We start from the raw sequence: 16,097 nt of genomic DNA, 5'->3' as shown, positions 1-16,097 counted from the left end.
GGTCCTTGAAGATGACATGTCAAATGCCAGTCTTTGGTGGCTCTTTATCCCCTTCTGTTTCTCATAGATATGTGCTACTGCTGACCGTTTTGATAATTAGGACTTGGTTTTCTGGCCCTGCACTCTTCTAATCCTCAGCCTGCATATGTAAGTCATACTTGACCTCCTTCATCAGCACAGACCTTGAGGCTTTACTTGCTATCTCTGATGGTCTCCTCACTCCCACACGCCACCTACTGGCTCCACTTTGATAAATCCCCTGGCTCCATCTTTAAGCCTCACTTTCTTTTGATTTCTGTGTGTACATTTTGGAAGTTATTTGTGGTTCCGCTATTAAACAGTAAATTACTTAGCAATTTTTAAATATCATCCAGTAAAGTATTACCTACAAATTAGCAAACCAGCAAATACTAACGAAGGGGAGGCATGGGCAGGGGATGTGCTTAAGGCGTAAATGAGAGAGACACCCTCCAACTTCTTAATCTAATTCTTTGGATTGCTTTCTCTGCATTTGACAAGTTTTGGAACTTTAACTTCAAAAATAATTAGGATAGATTTCATCCTATTTTATTTTTATTTTTAAAATATTTTTATTATATATTTGACAGAGTGAGAGAGACTACAAGTAGGCAGAGAGGCAGGCAGAGAGAGAGGGGGAAGCAGGCTCCCTGATGAGCAGAGAGCCCTATGCGGGGCTCAATCCAGGACCCTGAGATCATGACCTGAGCCAAAGGCAGAGGTTTAACCCACTGAGCCACCAGGCACCCCTTCATCCTATTTTATAGTTGAGTGATTTTACACTGTATATATGCACATATATATACACACACCACATCTTTAACCATTCATCAGTCAATGGACATTTGGGCTCTTTCCATAATTTGGCTGTTGTGGAAGATGCTGCTATAAATATCAGGTACATGTATTCCTCAGAATTAGTATTTTGGTAATATCCAGTAATGCAATTGCTGGATCATGTGGTAGTTCTATTTGAAAAAAAATTTTTTTTAAAGATTTATTTATTTATTTGGCAGACAGAGATCACAAGTAGGCAGAGAGGCAGACAGAGAGAGAGGGGGAAGCAGGTTCTCCGCTGAGCAGAGAGCCCGATGCGGGGGCTCGATGCCAGGACTCTGGGATCGTGACCTGAGTGGAAGGCAGAGGCTTTTTTTTTTTTTTTTTTACCATTTTATTTTTTTTTTCAGTTATTTATTTTCAGCATAACAGTATCATTATTTTTTCACCACACCCAGTGCTCCAAGCAATCCGTGCCCTCTATAATAACCACCACCTGGTACCCCAACCTCCCCCACCCTGCCACTTCAAACCCCTCAGATTGTTTTTCAGAGTCCATAGTCTCTCATGATTCACCTCCCCTTCCAATTTACCCCAACCCCCTTCTCTCTAACTCCCCATGTCCTCCATGCTTTTTGTTATGCTCCACAAATAAGTGAAACCATATGATAATTGACTCTCTCTGCTTGACTTATTTCACTCAGCATAATCTCTTCCAGTCCCGCCCATGTTGCTACAAAAGTTGGGTATTCGTCCTTTCTGATGGAGGCATAATACTCCATAGAACTCCATATGGACCACATCTTCCTTATCCATTCATCCGTTGAAGGGCATCTTGGTTCTTTCCACAGTTTGGCGACCGTGGCCATTGCTGTTATAAACATTGGGGTACAGATGGCCCATCTTTTCACTACATCTGTATCTTTGGGGTAAATACCCAGGAGTGCAATTGTAGGGTAATAGGGAAGCTCTATTTTTAATTTCTTGAGGAATCTCCACACTGTTCTCCAAAGAGGCTGCGCCAACTTGCATTCCCACCAACAGTGTAAGAGGGTTCCCCTTTCTCCACATCCCCTCCAACACATGTTGTTTCCTCTCTTGCTAATTTTGGCCATTCTAACTGGTGTAAAGTGATATCTCAATGATGGCTAGTGATGATGAACATTTTTTCATGTGTCTGATAGCCACTTGTATGTCTTTATTGGAGAAGTGTTTGTCCATATCTTCTGCCCATTTTTTGATATGTTTGTCTGTTTTGTGTGTGTTGAGTTTGAGGAGTTCATTATAGATCCTGGATATCAACCTTTTGTCTGTACTGTCATTTGCAAATATCTTCTCCCATTCCGTGAATTCCCTCTTTGTTTTTTTGACTGTTTCCTTTGCTGTGCAGAAGCTTTTGATTTTGATGAAGTCCCAAAAGTTCATCTTCGCTTTTGTTTCCTTTGCCTTTGGAGACATATCTTGAAAGAAGTTGCTGTGGCTAATATTGAAGAGATTACTGCCTATGTTCTCCTCTAGGATTCTGATGGATTCCTGTCTCACATTGAGGTCTTTTATCCATTTTGTGTACGGCGTAAGAGAATGGTCGAGTTTCATTCTTCTACATATAGCTGCCCAGTTTTCCCAGCACCATTTATTGAAGAGACTGTCTTTTTTCCACTGTATATTTTTTCCTGTTTTGTCAAAGATTATTTGACCATAGAGTTGAGGGTCCATATCTGGACTGTTCCATATGTGTGTCTGTTTTTATGCCAGTACCATGCTGTCTTGGTGATCACAGCTTTGTAGTAAAGCTTGAAATCGGGTAACGTGATGTCCCCAGTTTTATTTTTGTTTTTCAACATTTCCTTAGCGATTCGGGGTCTCTTCTGATTCCATACAAATTTTAGAATTATTTGCTCCAGCTCTTTGAAGGATACCGGTGAAATTTTGATTGGAATAGCATTAAAAGTATAGATTGTTCTAGGCAGTATAGACATTTTAACAATGTTTATTCTTCCGATCCAAGAGCATGGAATGGTCTTCCATCTTTTTGTGTCTTCTTCAATTTCTTTCATGAGTGTTCTGTAGTTCCTCGAGTACAGATCCTTTACCTCTTTGGTTAGGTTTATTCCCAGGTATCTTATGGTTCTTGGTGCTATAGTAAATGGAATCGATTCTCTAATTTCCCTTTCTGCATTTTCATTGTTAGTGTATAAGAGAGCCACTGATTTCTGTACATTGACTTTGTATCCTGCCACATTGCTGAATTGTTGTATGAGTTCTAGTACTTTGGGAGTGGAGTCTTTTGGGCTTTCCATATAAAAAATCATGTCATCTGCAAAGAGAGAGAGTTTGACTTCTTCATTACCAATTTGGATACCTTTTATTTCCCTTTGTTGTCTGATTGCTGTTGTTAGGACTTCTAATACTATGTTGAACAAGAGTGGTGAGAGTGGGCATCCTTGTCGTGTTCCTGATCTCAACAGGAAGGACGCAAGCTTTTTCCCATTGAGGATGATACTTGCTGTGGGTCTTTCATAGATAGATTTGATGAAGTTCAGGAATGTTACCTCTATCCCTATACTTTGAAGCGTTTTAATCAGGAACAGATGCTGGATTTTGTCAAATGCTTTTTCTGCATCAATTGAGAGGACCACGTGGTTCTTTTCTCTTCTCTTATTAATTTGTTCTATCACATTGATTGATTTGCGAATGCTGAACCATCCTTGTAGCCCAGGGATGAATCCCACTTAGTCATGGTGGTTAATCTTTTTAATGTGCTGTTGGATCCTGTTTGCTAGAATCTTGTTGAGAATCTTAGCATCCATATTCATCAGTGATATTGGTCTGAAATTCTCCTTTTTGGTAGGGTCTTTGCCTGGTTCGGGGATGAGGGTAATGCTGGCTTCATAGATTCAGGAAGTTTTCCTTCTGCTTCAATTTTTTGAAACAGCTTCAGGAAAATAGGTGTTATTTCTTCTTTGAAAGTTTGGTAGAATTCTCCGGGGAATCCATCAGGTCCTGGGCTCTTGTTTTTTGGGAGGTTTTTGATCACTGCTTCAATCTCATTACTAGATATTGGTCTATTCAGGTTGTCGATTTCTTCCTGATTCAATTTTGGGAGTTTATACTTTTCCAGGAATGTATCCATTTCATCTAGGTTGCTTAGCTTATTGGCATATAACTGTTGATAATAACTTCTGATGATTGTTTCTACTTCCTTGGTGTTCATTGTGATCTCTCCCTTTTCATTCATAATTTTATGTATTTGAGCTTTCTCTCTTTTCTTTTGGATTAGTGTCACCAATGGTTTATCGATCTTATTGATTCTTTCAAAAAACCAGCTTCTAGTTTCATTGATACGTTCTACTGTATCTCTGGTTTTTACCTCATCCATCTCAGCTCTAATCTTGATTATTTCCCTTCTTATGTGTGGAGTTGGTCCGATTTGTTGCTGATTCTCCAGTTCTTTAAGGTGTAGAGACAACTGCTGTGTCCTGGTTTTTTTCAATATTTTTGAGGGAGGCTTGGATGGCTATGTATTTCCCCCTTAGGACCACCTTTGCTGTATCCCATAGGTTTTGGATCGAAGTGTCTTCATTCTCATTGGTTTCCATGAATTGTTTCAGTTCTTCCTTGATCTCCTGGTTGATCCAAGCATTCTTAAGCAAGGTGGTCTTTAGCTTCCAGGTGTTTGTGTTCCTTTGGAACTTTTCCTTGTGATTGAGCTCCAGTTTCAAAGCATTGTGATCTGAGAAAATGCAGGGAATGATCTCAGTCTTTTGGTATCAATTGAGTCCTGATTTGTGACCCAGTATGTGGTCTATTCTGGAGAAAGTTCCATGTGCACTTGAGAAGAATGAGTATTCTGTTGTTTTAGGGTGGAATGTTCTGTATATATCTATGAGGTCCATATGGTCCAATGTGTCATTCAATACTCTTGTTTCTTTATTGATTTTCTGCTTCGATGATCTGTTTCTGAGAGAGGCATGTTAAGATCTCCAACGATTAGTGTTTTCATATCAATATGATTCTTTATCTTGATTAACAGTTTTCTTATGTAATTGGCTGCTCCCATATTGGGGGCATAGATATTTACAATTGTTAGATCATCTTGGTGGATAGTCCCTTTAAGAATGATGTAGTGTCCTTGGGAATGCAAGCTAGTGCAACCACTCTGGAAAACAGTATGGAGGTTCCTCAAAATGTGGAAAATAGAACTGCCCTATGACCCAGCAATTGCACTACTGGGTATTTACCCCAAAGATACAAACCTAGTGATCTGAAAGGGCACGTGCACCCGAATGTTTATAGCAGCAATGTCCACAATAGCCAAACTATGGAAAGAACCTAGATGTCCATCGACAGATGAATGGATAAAGAAGATGTGGTATATATACACAATGGAATACTATGCAGCCATCAAAAGAAACGAAATCTTGCCATTTGTGACAACATGGATGGAACTAGAGTGTATCATGCTTGGCGAAATAAGTCAAGCAGAGAAAGACAACTATCATATGATCTCCCTGATATGAGGAAGTGGTGATGCAACATGGGGGTTTAAGTGGGTAGGAGAAGAATCAATGAAACAAGATGGGATTGGGAGGGAGACAAACCATAAGAGACTCTTAATCTCACAAAACAAACTGAGGGTTTCTGGGGGAAGGGGGATTGGGAAAAGGGAGGTAGGGTTATGGACATTGGGGAGGGTATGTGCTTTGGTGAGTGCTGTGAAGTGTGTAAACCTGGCGATCACAGACCTGTACCCCTGGGGATAAAAATATGTTTATAAAAAATAAAAAATTTAAAAAAATGATGTAGTGTCCTTCTGGATCTCTGACCACAGTCTTTAGTTTAAAATCTAATTTAAAATCTAATTTGTCTGATATGAGAATCACTACTCCAGCATTTTTTTGAGGCCCATTGGCATAAAAGATGCTTATCCATCCCTTCACTTTCAGTCTGGGTGTATCTTTAGGTTTAAAATGGGTCTCTTGTAGACAACATATGGATGGGTCCTGTTGTTTTATCCAGTCTGCAACCCTGTGCCATTTTTGGGGCGCATTTAGGCCATTCACGTTGAGGGTGATTATTGATAGATACGTTTTTATTGACATCGTGTTACCTTTGAAGTCTTTCTTTCTGTAGATTGTCTCTATATTTCTGTTCAATGCTATTCTTGGGCTTTTTCCTCCTTTAAAGAAGCCCCTTAATATTTCCTGCAGTATCGGCTTGGTGGTTGCATAGTCTTTTAAGCCTTGCTGGTCCTGGAAACTCTTTATCTCTCCATCCATTTTGAATGTCAGTCTTGCTGGATAAAGTATTCTTGGCTGCATGTTATTCTCATTCAGTGCCCTGAATATATCTTGCCAGCCTCTTCTGGCTTGCCAGGTCTCTGTGGACAGGTCTGACGTTATTCTGATGGGCTTTCCTCTGTACGTAAGGATCTTCTCTGTCCTAGCTGCTTTCAAGAGGTTCTGCCTACAATTATAATTCTTCATTCTTACTATTAGGTATCTCGAGGACTTTTGAGAATCTGTAATCTTGGGGGGAAAACTTTCGGCCTCTAGTACATGAATGCTGGTTCCATTCATGGGATTTGGAAAAATTTTCATGAAGGACTTGTTCCACTATATCTTCTAGACTTCTTTCTTTCTCCTCCCCTTCAGGGATTCCAATAATTCTGACGTTGGAACGTTTCATGGCATCATTTATTTCCCTGATCCTATTTTCGTGGCTTCTAACCTGTTTGGTCCAGGCTTCCTCCTGACCCTTTCTCTCTATCTGTTTGTCCTCCAGATCACTAATTCTATCTTCTGTCTCAGTTACTCTAGCGTTGAGAGAATTTAGATTAGATTGGAACTCATTGAGAGCATTGTGAACCTCCTCCCTGGTAGCTTTCAGTTCTTCCCTAATATTGAAAACATGATCTCTGGTCGTTTTCAGTTCAGCCTTAATCAATTCTGTTTGGTCAACCATGGCTTTCTCCAATCTAGCTATTGCTTGGATAATTGTTAGCCTGAATTCTCTTTCCGACATATTGTCTATGTTGATAGCCATTAGCTCTGTTGCATAAGGTCCATCCTCTGTATTTTTCTTCTGTTGGGCATTCCTCCTCCTAGTCATTTTGGTGAGAGATGGCTGAACGTGTGTAGCTGGGTGTTTCGACTGTGGTGCAGTCAAGGTGCACCCTGGAATGCTTCTGAGCAATCAGGGTTCCCCACCCAAATGAGAGGAAAAAGAAAAGGAAAAGAAAAAAAGAGAGAGGGAGAGAGACAGGAAAGAAAGGTGAGATAAAAGAGAAGGTTTAGCCCAAATGGGCCCCAAGGTAAGATTTATGAAGTATACAAACAGACACAGACAAACAAAAAGACTGATAAAAGTATATGACAAGAGAGAAAATATATATATATATACATATTTGCATATATATATATGCAAATAAAGGAAGAACCTCGTCAAAAAGAACCCTGAGTGTAAGATTTATATACTATCAGGACAAACACAAAAACACAGAAATACTGGTGGAAGAAAAAGATGGGAGAGTGGTTGTAAATTCTCAGTGTGGGTGAGGAAGGTTGTTTTGATTCTTCCTGGATGTATCTTGATATCTTTGTTAAAGGACTCAACTTTCCTAAGATAAGGGGGGATTAGGAATTGGTTTACCTATAGGGGTGGCATTGATTGGGGAAAGGGGATTACCTTGAAGTTTAACTCTATGTGAATATTAGAAAATAAAAATTAAAAAAAGGAATAAACTAAACTAAACTAAAATTTTTAAAAAATGAAATTAAAAAAATAGAAATGCAAAAGGAAAACACTGGTGTATGTATCAAAAAGTTCAGGTTAGAAGGTTATTATGGAATTTGATGTACTGGACATCTCACTGTGATGGTAAATAGGTTAAAAAATTATCTATATAATAATAAAAAATTAACTATATTAAAAAAAATGAGCCAGAATAGTGGGATCGAATTAATAATAAAAATTGTCCTATGAAATAGTGGTGGTTGTTCTCTTGTCATCTTTTTTTTTTTTTTCCCTTTCCCAGTTGGTTTTCTGGGGGAGGGGCCTGCCACGTGGGTTTTCAGTCCCTGAAGTTCTCTCAGCTAAGTCCTCCCGCCCCCCTCAAGGGGGTGGGCTCTGAGGAAACTGTTTTTTTCAGGCTTTTGTTCACTTTTGTTTTTCTCTCTCGCCTTGACCGCTTTTGATGGTTTTTGTAGGCTTAGAGGAAAGCAAACTGCACCTGACCTCCCTCTCAGAGAGAAGCCCTCAGTCTGGCTGCAGAGCCCATATAAATCCCCCCGTGGCTGCTGGCAGAGCAGGTTCCTAGTCACGGTCCTTGGGGAATCAGGATTTTTTGCTTGTACTCAAAACCACGGCAGCAGCAGCTGTCTGGGCAGCTCCAGACTTCCAGATTAGTTCCAAGCAGCGATCACACACTGAGATTTTCCCGCTGGCCCAGGCTGGGAGTGCCTGGTCTTTCTGGTCTGAGAGCACCGGGCTGGCATTTTTGTGCATCTCTCTCAGGAGAGGGCGCAGGGCACGACTCAGATTCTGATGGCACAGCAGGGCACTTGCGTGGGGACTGCAAAAAGGCTGTGCTTCTGTTGGCTGGCGAGGCTCCCAGCCCCTCACGTGAGCCAGGCACCACGCACTCTCAGGCACGCTGGTGGTTCAGGGACTGAGACCTGGTTTCTCTACCGCACTCTCTCTGGCTCTGCGCGCCAGGGGTGGCTGTCCTGGGTCTGGGGACTTAAGCCCCGACCCTAACGCTCTGATTCCCGCAATTCCCCCCACCCCGTGATCCTTTGCTCTTTTTGAGTGCTTTCTACCAGACTCCCCAGTTAATGCTGGTCCCCAGACACAGGGCACTCTTGTATTGGGATCTTACTTTCTAACAGGTCGCCTCTGGTGGCTCCCTCCCCCTTTTGTTTATCTTCCGATATCAGCCCGACTTTCCCACTCCGCTTTACCTGCCCACTGGCGTCTTCTGCTCCAGTAGAGATCCAGACATGTATAATTCTGATCTCAGGCTGATTTCGTGGGTGATTGGTGATCTTTGGAAGGTAATCAGCTCACTTTAGGGTGCAGTTTGAACGGGCGCCTCCTCCTACTTCCCTGCCATCTTGTCTCCCCCTTCGGAAGGCAGAGGCTTTAACCCACTGAGCCACCCAGGGGTCCCCTATTTTGAAATTTTTAAGGAACTTTCATACTGTTTTCCAGAGTGGTTGTACAAGTTTGCATTCCCATTAACAGTGCAAAAGTGTTCCCCTTTCTCCACATACTTACCAATACCTCTTGTTTCTTGTGTTGTTAATTTTAGCCATTCTGATTCCTAATTATAGAGAACAAACTGATGGTTACCAGAGGGGAGGAGGAAGGGGAGTGGGTTAAACAGGTGATGGGGACTAAAGGGTGCACTTGTGTGAGCACTGGGCATTGTATGGAAGTGTTGAATCATTAAATTATATACCTCAAACTAATACTACACTGGATGTTAACTAACTGGAATTTCCATCTCAGTCTGAATTCATGAGTGTTCAGAATGCTTTGATAGTTATCTAGCTAAATTCAATGGACCAGATGAAATGAGGGGCCCTACTCTACCACCATCTTGCCTCCCTTCCAACTAACTGGAATTTAAATAAAAACTTAAAAAAATAAGTAGGTTAGCAAAAATAAATGAGTTACATATATCATCAAATGATTTTGAACAAGGATGTCAAGGCTACCCAACAGGCAAAGGATAGTCTCTTCAACAAATATTTAAATAGTGCTGGGAAAACTGGATATCCATATGCAAAAGAATGAAGTTGGATCCTTACCCTATACCATATACAAAAATGAACTAAGAATGGACTAAAGTCTGGGGTGCCTGGGTGGCTCAGTGGGTTAAAGCCTCTGCCTTCGGCTCAGGTCATGATCCCAGTGTCCTGGGATCGAGCCCTGCATCTGCATTGGGCTCTCTGCTCAGGAGGGAGCCTGCTTCCTCCTCTCTGCCTGCCTCTCTGCCTACTTGTAATCTCTGTCTGTCAAATAAATAAATAAAATCTTTGAAAAAAAAAAAAAAAAGAATGGACTAAAGTCCTAAACATATAACCTGAAACTTAAAACTCCTAGAAGAAAGCACAGGGGGAAACTTTCATGACACTGCATTTGGTCATGATTTCCTGATTTGACATCAAAAGCAAAAACTCAAAAACTGGACTACATCAAACTTTAAAATATCTGCACAACAAAGGAAACAGTCCAGAGAGTGAAAGACAATCTACAGAATGGGAAAAATATTTCCTAACCATATACCTGGCAAGGAGTTAATATCCAGAATATACAAAGAATCTCTACAACTCAACAACAGTTTAAAAAAAAAAAACCTGATTTAAAAGTGGGTAAAGGACTTGAATAGACATTTCTCCAAAAAAGGAAATACAAATGGCTAACAAGCACATGAAAAGGTATCACTAATCATCAGGGAAATGCAAAACAAAACCATAACAACATATTACCTCATACACATTAGGATGGCCACTATCAAAAAAAGAACAGAAAATAATGAGTGTTGAAAGGATGTGGAGAAATTGAAACCCTTATGCAATGTGGGTAGGAATGTTAAATGGTGCAGTCACTACGGAAAACAATATAGAGGTTCCTCAAAATATTAAAAAAGAGTTACCATATGATCCAACAATTCCACTTCTGGGTATACATCCAAAAGAATTGAAAACAGGATCTTGAAGAGATATTTGCATACCCATGTTCAAACACAACATTATTCACAACAGCCAAGAGGTAGAAGCAACCTAATTCCACTTTTTTACCAAGTATGTGCTATACTGAATGCTTAAAAATGATTAAGATGGCAAATTGTGATATATGTTGTTTTTTCTACCACAATAGAAAAATTAATGTATTCTATAATCTGAGAAATTAAAAATGAATAAATAAAACATTGAATCAAAGAGAAACTAGTAGGGGCACCTAGGTAGCTTAGTTGGTTAAGCATCTGACTTCAGCTCAGGTCATGATCTCAATCCTGGGATTGAACCCCACACATTGGGCTCCTGGTTCAGTAGGGAGTCTGCTTATCCCTCTCCATCTCTCTCTCTCTGTTCCTCTCCCTGCTCATGCTCTCTCCGTCTCTCTCTCAAATAAACAAAATCTTTAAAAAAGAGAAAGGGAAACTAGTAAAGAAATGGGAGCAGATTACTGGAAAGTAGCTAAAATAATATGACTAGTATTTAAAGAAAAGAATACATACATCAGGAGATGGAGAAATTATACAAGACTGAAGGAGAACAGGGAAATAACTGGATCTTAATTATAGCCAGAACACTTGTCACTGGAGAAAAAAAGAGGACACCTCCCTCTTTGAAGAACATTCTGGACAGTCTTGCCTAAGGACTATCATCTCACTGAGCAGGTAGTCCATTCCTGCAGCAGCTTCCCCCTCTAAATTTCCCTCACCTACCTGAGTATAGGTCTTTTGATGACTCCTTCTCAATAAGCCAAGGCTCATTATCTTGTTCCAGAAAGGAAACCAAAGTTGGTTTAGGAAGAGAGAGTCCTATTGACAACAACAAAAAAGGAAATAGGACTTAGTTACACCAACCATATCCAAACTTCAGACCCAATTCCTTGGTAAAGAAGGGAAAAACTCAGAGAAATATGTCAAGATTGTCTAAAGGGTGGGGAAGATGAAGTTTAGCCACAGTATGAAAGGCTGCCATTTCAATTCTATAAAGTTCAAATTGCTCAGTTCAGAAGCAGAAAGTCATAATGGCATCCAGAAAATTTACAGCAGAGGATGGAGGCATTTTAGGTAGGTTTTTTTCCTAGTACCAACTACTATTTACTATTGGGTAAATTCAAAAAACCTATGCTATATGCATATACAAAAGTTGTCTACTATTTACTATTGGGTAAATTCAAAAAACCTATGCTATATGCATATACAAAAGTTGTCTACTATTTACTATTGGGTAAATTCAAAAAACCTATGCTACATGCATATACAAAAGTTGTCTATACACAAGTCTATATATATAAAGAGGAATCTCAATTACTGGTGCAGGGGAGAGCTTCCTTAGCCAATGAGACAAAGTGGCTGTAGTTCTCCAACGTCACATCTCTGTACAAGTTCCTCTGCTTCAAGTCCAGAAATTTGCCCTCCTCTGTGAGAAGTCTATAGCCACATTCCTGAACATCACTGCTTGCTGAAAAAACAAGGCTATGTGTTACTTGTGAAATTCATCATATATCTCTACTTCACTAAACCCCAAATCTGATGAGGGATGACTTCCTGGTTCCTTGAGGGAAGTGCTCCTATTAAAAGACTGAGCACAAGGTTTGCTGATCAATTCACTGAATGAGTATATAAAGACTTAAAAAGAAGAGAACAGTCTGGAGTGAGGCTCTGGACTGTGAGTCCCACCACTGTTGGGATGGAGAAGCTTAGAACCAGGCTCTTGGAAAGAAATTACTGTAATCCTGGGAAGAAGAAAACACCAGTAACCTCAGTCATGACTCAGGATTACACGCACTGTTCCGTTCTACTCTTTTCTTTCTTCTCTCTTCAGCTTTATTCCCTCTTCCCTTAGACCCTTAGAGACAGGCTGAGTTCAGAGAAGACGAAACTAAGGAAGGAAAAGAAAAGGCAATGAGAAGTAAGACTTACTAAGAGCTCTCTGGATCATCAGGTTAGATATGACTCCCATCACTACAAGAGCATCTATCTGACTTAAAATAATTCATTTAGCTATATGTTTATATTGTACAGTTTTTTGCATCTTTACATTTTGCAACAAAAATTAAAAAAAAATAAAAGAACTATCACTTTCAGTCTCTTTCCTATTCCTACTTTCCTTGCTCATGCCATCTACTCAACACACATAAACACAAGGGACATATGAGGGAATGTAGAACATAATAGCTGTCTCCTACACTAAGGACCAGCGTTATACTTCTTGAATGGATGGCCTTCCAAACACATAGCAAAAAAAAAATTTTTGTCATACAAAGAACTAAAAAAACTTCGACTTATAAGGACAAAGACAACCAACAGATGCAAATGCCAAAATGACACAGATGGTTGAAATTATCAGTGACTGTAAAGAAGCTTTTATAACTCTGCTGATGAATACTCTTGACATGAAGAAATGTAGAAGATCTCAGATTCTGGGAAATGGCAGATTAGGAAGGACTAGCAATCGGTCTCCCCATCTAGACAACAATTGTGTTGGGAGAATCTGATGTAACTTTTAGAACTCTGGAGTCTGCATCACCTGGGAGGCTCAGTAGATTAAACATCCTACTCCTGATTTTGGCTCAGGTCATGATCTGAGCCAAAATCATGAACCCTGTTGATGTCAGTCTCCACGCTGGGCATGGAACCTTAATAAGATTCTCTTCTTCTCCCTTTGCATCCCTTCCCTCCCCCAAAATTGGGTGTGCACTGTTTCTCTCTCATGAAAGAAAGAAAGAAAGAAAGAAAGAAAAAGAGAAATAAAGAGGAAAGAAAAGAGGGGTGCCTGGGTGGCTCAGGGGGTTAAGCCTCTGCCTTCAGCTCAGGTCATGATCTTAGGGTCCTGGGACTGAGCCTCACATCGGACTCTCTGCTCAGCATAGAGCCTGCTTCCCTTCTCTCTCTGCCTGCCTCTCTGCGTGCTTGTGATCTCTCTCTCTCTGTTAAGGAAAGAAATACAATAAATTTTAAAAAAAGAAAGAAAAGAAAATGAACTCTGGATTCTATTGAAGACTTGCAGGGAAAGGGTTGCATAATAAATTCTAGTCACTTTTGGTCAATTTCAGCTCTTAGCAAAGTAGTAGATATCCAATGACCATCCCCAGCCAAGTGGCAGGCGCCTGTGCATATGTTCCTGGAGCTGCTTGCACATAGCTTCTAGGAACCAGGATGAGAGAAAAGGACCCTGTCCTCCAAATATTGGGGATCTTTCCTCTGATTGCTGATTGTTGCTTCTGATTGGAGAGATGCAGACAAAGAAGCAGGTTATTGTTGCTACAATTCCTTCTTTGTTGCAAGCCCCTCCCTCTCTAGCTCAAGTGACTTCCAAGAGATTTAAAAGACCAGCATCCCTTTACTCTTTCTATGTGTTTCATTTTTTCCCCTTCTTGGGAGGAGACCTCAAAGTCTATGACATTCAAGAACAACTGTATATCATTGGTTGGAAGAACAAATATTGTTAAAATGTCTATACTACCCAAAGCAATCTATAGACTTAATGCAATCCCTATCAAAATACCAACTGTATTTTTCACAGAACTAGAACAAACACTCCTAAAACTTGTATGGAACCATAAAAGACTGGAATAGCCAAAGAAATCTTGGGAAATAACAAAACTGGAGGTATCACAATTTCAGGCTTCAAGTTAAATTATGAAGCTATGGTGATCAAAACAGTATGGTCCTGGCCAAAAAAAAAAAAAAAAAAAAAAAAAGACAGACACTTAGATCAGTGGAACAGAAAAGAAAGCCCCAAAAGGAACCCATAATTATGTGGCCAATTAATCTTTGACAAAAGAGGAAAGAATATACAATGGAGAAAAGACATTCTTTACAACAAATGGTGTTGGGAAACCTCAACACTACATGCAAAAGAATGAAAGTGGACCACTTTCTTACTACACCAAAACAAACTCAAAATGAATTAAAAACCTAAACATTAGACCTAAAACCATAAAAATTCTCAGGGAGACCACAGGCAGTAATTACTCTGACACCAGCTGCAACAGCATCTTTCCGGATAGCTCTCCTGAGGCAAGGGAAATAAAAGCAAAAATAAACAATTGGGACTACATCAAAATAAAAAGAAAGAAACAAAAAAAAGAGGAAAGAAAAGAGGAGTGCCTGGGTGGCTGAGTGGGTTAAGCTGAGCAAAGGAAACAATCAACAAAACTAAAAGGCAACCTATGGAATAGGAGCAGATCTTTGTAAATTACATATCTCATAGTATCCAGGGGTGCCTGGGCGGATCAGTCATTAAGTGTCTGCCTTCCACTCAGGTCATGATCCCAGGGTCCTGGGATTGAGCCCTGCATCAGGCTCCCTGCCCAGGGGAGCCTTCTTCTGCCTCTCCCACTCCCTCTGCTTGTGTTCCCTCTCTCACTGTGTCTCTCTCTATCAAATAAATACAATTTTAAAAAAAATTTAGTATCCAAAATATATAGAATACATTAAGGTCACAATTCAACACAATTATTAATTATGATAGTGCTTATCCACAAAGAGGAAAATGTTTTTTTGCATTATTGAGAGGGTCAGGCAAGTAACAGAAGGTATATATAGTAATCTCACCTTTTATACTATTGAACCATGCAAGTAAAAATTTGGAAATGCATTCTTGAAAATAATGAGTAATTCTGGATGATGAAATTATAGATAATTTGAATCTGATTCTTTATAATCTCAAGTTTCTGATTGCTTTTACTTAAGTTTGTAACACTGTCATCAGAAAAACAGACTAGAGGGGCGCCTCGGTGGCAGTGGGTTAAGCCTCTGCCTTTGGCTCAGGTCATGATCTCAGGGTCCTGGGATTGAGCCCCACATTGGGCTCTCTGCTCAGCAGGGAGCCTGCTTCTCCCTCTCTCTGCTTGCCTCTCTGCCTGCTTGTGATCTGTCAAATAAATAAATAAAATCTTTTTAAAAAAGCAGACTATAAAGTCATTTTTATTTTGTGAAAAAAATTTAACCAGAGATAGCATAAGAGCACCCTACAGGGTAAGAAAATTATGACTAGGCTGTAAACACATGCCTGTGACAGGAATATGGGCCATTAAGAAAATAAGTGTGACTGAAGCAAACACCACCATCATGTTTTAGAACATTAAAAAAAATTACACAAACACTAAAAACAATATGTATTAGTTGTAAAATAAAATTCTATCACATATCTAACCATATCCCCACTGTTGTTTTTTTGGATATTATCATCTTAAAGGTCGTTCCAAGACTTTGATTTTAGGCCTGGTCTTTTACTTTTTAAAAAAAATGATTTTATTCTTATTACTTTGGCATGAGGGTCAACCCCCACTCTGTGATTCTCAGGAAAGTATTGGGGTGGGATAGTGAAGCACAAAATCAAGTTGCTGAAAAATTTGTAGTTTACAGTTTGAAGGGGATTTTCATCCCCTGGAAACTACTCTAAGTTTAATAATTAATTCTCTCAATCACATGAATACACTGATCAACATCTTACTTGCAAGAACCATCACAACCTACTGTAAGGGCCTGCCCTTCCCAGAGGAACTTACTTGTAAACCCCGGATATAGGGGCGGGCCAGGCCGGATGGAGACATCC

This window comes from Mustela nivalis (genome assembly GCF_964662115.1).
Source record: "Mustela nivalis genome assembly, chromosome: 18".
Taxonomy (NCBI): Eukaryota; Metazoa; Chordata; class Mammalia; order Carnivora; family Mustelidae; genus Mustela; species Mustela nivalis.
The sequence above is the reverse complement of the archived record's forward strand: the minus strand, read 5'-3'. Positions refer to the sequence as shown.